Source organism: Arachis hypogaea, chromosome 14 (assembly GCF_003086295.3).
Source record: "Arachis hypogaea cultivar Tifrunner chromosome 14, arahy.Tifrunner.gnm2.J5K5, whole genome shotgun sequence".
Lineage (NCBI taxonomy): Eukaryota > Viridiplantae > Streptophyta > Magnoliopsida > Fabales > Fabaceae > Arachis > Arachis hypogaea.
In genome coordinates this window covers 80682735-80688577 of record NC_092049.1, presented here as the reverse complement: position 1 = coordinate 80688577, position 5843 = coordinate 80682735, and the positions used below count along the sequence as shown (strand labels likewise).

General features: G+C 39.3%; 1 non-coding gene across 1 annotated transcript; it reads left to right on the top strand.

The window, feature by feature from the left end:
- Positions 1 to 1794: 1794 nt before the first annotated feature.
- Positions 1795 to 1901, top strand: LOC112746352 (small nucleolar RNA R71). Its single transcript, XR_003174241.1, has one exon. It is a non-coding gene; the product is annotated as a small nucleolar RNA R71 (small nucleolar RNA).
- The last annotated feature ends 3942 nt before the right edge of the window (positions 1902 to 5843 follow it).

Sequence of the window (5843 nt, the reverse complement as noted above, 5' to 3'; positions counted from 1 at the left end):
TGTTGCTAGTCTCATATGACTCTGGTGGGTTTAGCTCTTCTTGGGTTTTCTTTAGCTGTTGTACCTTCTAACTGTATTATTTACCAACCAAAGAGATTCCCAGGTGTACCGTTTGTGCTTCAGTGCTTGTTTCTTCCACCATTGCCTTATTGTGATCTCCCCTTGATTCCTTATTTTCTTGATCTGTTTCTTGTGAGGGTTTGAAGACATTGAAGGTAAGTTGTTCATCATGTATCCTCAATATTAGCTCTCCTCATTCCACATCTATGAGTGCTCTGGCTGTGGCTAGGAATGGCCTTCCCAATATGATTGGATGGAGGTGACTCTCTTCCATCTCCAAGATAACAAAGTCTGTGGGAAGGAAGTAGTTCCCAACCTTCACCAACACGTTTTCAACTACTCCTATTGCTTGTTTTTGAGTTTTGTCAGCCAACTTGATGATTACGTCTATGGGCATTAGCTCATTGATCTGAAGCTTCTTTATGAGAGATAAAGGCATTAAGTTGATACTTGCCCCCAGGTCACAGAGTCCTTTATCAATCCTTGTTTCTCCTATAGCACAGGGGATGTGAAAACTCCCGGGATCCTTCCTTTTTGTAGGTAACTCTGGTTGAATGAGAGTATTGCACTTTTTATTCATCACTATTGTTTGTCCTCCTTTTAGTGAGTTTTTCTTGGTTAGCAGCTCTTTCATACACTAATGTATGAGGGCATTTGTTGGAGGGCCTTGATGAATGAAATGTTTACATGGAAGGATGCAAACATGTCGAGAAACTTTGAGTACACTTTCCTTTCTACACCACCCTTGAGTCTATGGGGAAAAGGTGCATATGGGTTCAGAATCTCCTTCTCCCTTAGCCCCTTCTTCTGTGTGGAGTTGGTTTCTTGGTCACCCTTTTCCTGCTTCTCTGCTGGAATATCTCGAGAGTGTTCTAATGGTTTGTTCAATTTTTCCTCACTCCCCTTATCTCTTATAGTGACCATCTTGCATTCCTCCCATCTTACTTTCTTTGCTTCACCTCTCAGATTTTTCTTTGTATCACTTGGGAAGCTATCAGTGGGTTTATGAATCTACTGAGAGAGATATCCCACTTGAGACTCTAGCCTCTTAATGGTGTCTCCTTGGGTTTTGATATTAGCTCGCACCTCATCCTTGAACACTCTGTTGTCTTGGATTTCCTTACATATTCCTTCAAGTAGAGTCTCAATCCTGGAGAGTCTATCTTCAGATGGTGATGGTGAGTTGAGGTTGGAGGGGTATTGATATGATCTCTGTGTGGAATTTTGGTGAGTTGTATTGTTGTTGGGGTTGTGACGTCTCTGATCTTAGCCTTGATCTTGTTGATTTTCCCACCCAAAGTTTGGGTGGTTCCTCCAACCAGGATTATAAGTTTTGGAGTATGGATCATGGGTCTGCCTAGGTGAGTTCCCAATATAGTTGGCTTGTTCCTGGTCACCCTCTTCCTCTGCATTCACTCCTTCTTGAGCTGCTGATGAGGTGGTGACTGCTGCAACTTGGTTTCTTTCCATCTTCTTGGTAAGGTCAGCCAGCTACTTGGTGATCATCTTGTTTGAGCCAACAGAGCGTCCATATTGTTCAGCTTCATTACTCCTCGAGTATTTCCCCTTTCAGAAGCATAGAAGTAGTCATTCTCAGCTACAGTCTCGATGACATCTATGACTTCTTCAATGGTCTTCTTCTTGTTCAGAGATCCCCTGGATGAGTGGTCCACTGCCTTCTTTGATTCATAAGAAAGACCTTCATAGAAAATGTGTAGTTGTACCCATTCATTGAACATATCTGGCGGGCACCTTCTTGTTAAGTCCTTAAACCTCTCCCATGCTTCATAGAGAGTGTCACCATCTTATTGCCTGAAGGTTTGTACCTCAGCTCTCAACCTATTGATTCTTTGATGAGGGTAAAATCTCGCCAAGAATCTATTCACCACATCTTCCCAGGTTGTTAAACTCTCCTTCGGGAAGGATTCCAGCCATTTAGATGCCTTATCCTTGAGTGAAAAGGGGAACAGAAGTAGTCTATAAGTGTCAGGATGAACATCATTAGACTTCACAGTATCACATATCCTTAGGAAGGTAGTTAGATGTTGATTGGGGTCTTCTTGGGCACTTCCTCCGAATGCACAGTTGTTCTGAACGAGAGTGATGAGCTGGGGCTTTAGTTAAAAGTTATTGGCATGTATGGTTGGCTTTTGGATGCTACTTCCACAATTTCCTGGGTTTGGATTGATGTAAGAGCCTAGTACTCTTCTCTCTTGCCCAGCATGATTTATTGGGCCTTCCCTGGCATGGTTGTGAGCTTCTTCTTCATGGTGGTTCTCTATATTCTCCTCCATGTCTGTTTCAAAATACTCTTCCTCTTCCTTAGCACCAACAACTATCTTCCCTCTTGCTTCCCTCCTTACTCTAAGAAGGGTCCTCTCAGGTTCAGAATCAAAGAACGTTGAGACCCCGCTTCTTCTACCTGTCATAAAACCAACAAAGCAAAAATCAAGAAAGGAAATGAATGAAAAAATTACACTTGTTAGAATAGCTATTAGTGTGAGTGATGCAATATATCAAACAGTTAGTGGGTTAGTGAACTGAATTGTAAACAATGACAAAAACACAACAAACGGGTAAGGGATAAAGGAAAGAAAATAACTAAAACTGAAAGTAAATCACTCAAATAGAATTAAACAAAATAAAAGAAAAATGCTCAATCTAGTTATTCTCTAACTTAATCATTGTCAAAACAAAATCAATCCCCGGCAACGGTGCCATAAACTTGATGTACGGAAACTTGTCTCTCAACAAATTTTACTTTGGCAAGTATACCGAATTGTCGTCAAGTAAAAACTCACAATAGAGTGAGGTCGAATCCCACAGGGATTGATTGGTCAAGCAACTTTAATTAGAAGAATGTTCTAGTTGAGCTAAGCAGAAATTGAGTTGAGGAATTGCAGAAAATTAAATGGCGGGAAAGTAAACAACGGAAAATGTAAATACTGGAAATAAATGGCTGAATGTAAATGGCGGAAAGTAAATTGTAGAATCTTAAATGGGGATTTGGGAAGATGAGCATAAAAGTAAATGGCAGAAAATAAAGAGAATGGGTAAGATCAGAAATTGGGGATTCATTGGGCTTAGGAGATGTTGCATTCTCCGGATCAAGTTCATTCTCCTCTCTTCCTCAATCAATGCATTCATTGATCTCCTTGGAAATCTTAAGTGATTGGATCCCAATTCCTTGGCAACCCAATCTCTCTAAGCTTGAACAATTGCCCAATTCCTTGATTTAATTGCTCATGGGAAGAGATGAAGTGTGGTCACTGATTATACCACATGTATTTCCAAATCAAAGTGTTGGTAGGATTATATGTCACTATATCCATCCAAACCCCAATTTGGTCCAACATGAGAAAGCAATTCTAGCATGATCTCCTCATCCCTTTTCCAAGGCTCAGAGGAGATCCAATTATGGAAAGTTTCTTTTCCAAGACAACTAACCAATTTGGATTAAGATCGAAATCTTTCTAGTAAAATCAAGAGAAAAGAAAGAAGAAGAAGAATGAAAACTATAATTGACCCATCAAATTACAATAGAGCTCCCTAACCCAATGAAAATGGCTTTAGTTGTTCATAGCTCTAGAAATGGAAGATGATAAAGAAGAATGCATTCTCAAAGTTAAACTAGAAGTTGCAGAGAAAGTAAAATATACAAAGTGTAGTTCTCAAGTTCCAGATCCCTTTTCAATTCAAAACTATCCCTATATATACTACTCTTCTGATCTTCTAGTTGAGCTCTTCAAGTCTTGGATATGGGCCTTTGATCTTTAGTTGAAGCAGTTATAGTCTTCAGTGGGCTCAGCTTTGCTTGCAAACAAAATGTGAGTCAGGAATGGTAGGACGTTTAGTTAGGACGTTAGTGGTGTTAACGTTAAGTGTAAACTTGGGGTCAAAAGTGTTAGTGACGATAACTTTGTCACTAACGTTCCCAACCAATTGATCCACGTTAACTTCAATGTTAGTGATACTAACGTAACCACTAACGTAGCCTCTTAGCCTTTCGCAAATCTTATTGGCATTCACCTTTTCCAATAACGTTGCTCTTTGTCCCTTTCTTCCACGTTAATGGTCCACGTTAGTGTAACTAACGTGGCCCTTAACGTGGGCATGCCAAGGCTCGAGAGCGTTATTGACACTTACCTTTGTCACTAACGCGTCAAAATGCCCCTTCCTTCCACATTAGTGCTTCACGTTAATGGCATTAACGTGACCACTAATGTGGGTGTATTAGCCATCTCCAACGTTAGTGACAAAGGCGATTGTCACTAACGTTGGCTTATCATTCATTGCTCTACGTTACCCTTCACGTTAGTGGTCTTCACGTGACCACTAATGTAGGCAATTTAGGCTTGGTCTAGCGTTAGTGACAAAGGTGAGTGTCACTAACGCTTGCGACTTCCTCTTTACTCCACATTAGAGTCCACGTTAATTGGACTAACGTGGCTCTTAACGTGGCTTAGTATGGCATTTCGGAACGTTAGTGGTGTTCACTTTTACCACTAACGTTGGAGCTCTCCCGTTCTTCCACGTTAGTTCCCACGTTAGTGTAACTAACGTGGCAACTAACGTGGGTTAAGATGTCATTCGAAGGCATTATTGGTGGTAACTTTACCACTAACGTTGCAAGCTCGCTCCCATTCCACGTTAGTGGTCACGTTAGTGAAGCTAACGTGGCTGCTAACGTGGTTCTTCTTTGCTTCCTTTGTCTTGAAATCAAACAAATAAGGTGCATCAAAGCTTTGTTTCAAGTCATGAGATCATGCATCATCCATATTATCATTCAATTCATGCATAATTCTCATGAAATCATGTAAAGTTCACGATATTTGCTTGAATCAAGATGTAAGTGTATATTCACCCAAAACTTGCTTATTTACTAAGAAAATGCATGAAACTATCCTAAAAAAGTAAAGAAAAAAGTCAGTGAAACTGGCCAAAATGCCCTGGCATCAAGCATTCAGATGAGAGCTTAAGTCCCTAACCTGCAAATCAACAAGTTAACTACCAGACTGTATACTAAACCAAAGAAGGTATGACAGAGAGTAAGAATGAAATGGAAGTAAACTTTTATTATTGAAAAATACTTTTTATTATAACATAAAAATGCATCTTTCATGTTAGTTGCAATTAATAATTAAGGTGTTTTCAGAAGTTTTAGTATTTTTGTGCATTTAGTACTAATCAACCACATTTGCCTAGAGCTAGAATTTATCATATCTAATTATACTATTTACTAGCTTTGAAATTTGTCAGAAATGTTGTATTGCTAATTGTTGTAGAACAAATGAGAAAAGCATCTAGTCCTATTTGGTGCAAACAAACTTATGGCTTGGGGTCCCATTTGGTTTCTCTATAAAGGACTAAACAGAGTGTCATAATTAGGGGTGGCAAGCTGGGAAGCCCACCCTGCCCCGCCAGAAGGCTGCTGACGAACTAATTTATGTCGGTAAAGAATTTTTAAAAATAATCACGTTGTAGGTATAGTTTCTAAACCAACAGAGAATCCTTTCGTACAAAAGTTTTGGTTGTCACTTAAACAAACCCAATAAAATTTATAACCGAAGTATTTAAACCTCGGGTCGTATCTCAAGGAATTGCAGGGAAGTATGATTTATTATGGTTATGGAAAAATGTATATTTTTTGGTTTTTGAAATAAGGATTAGGAAAATAAATTGACAATAAAGTAAATTAATTATCATAAAAACCATTACAAGGAATGAAAACTAGAAATCCCATCCTAGTTATCCTTATCAGGTGTGATGAGAATCGTTTATCG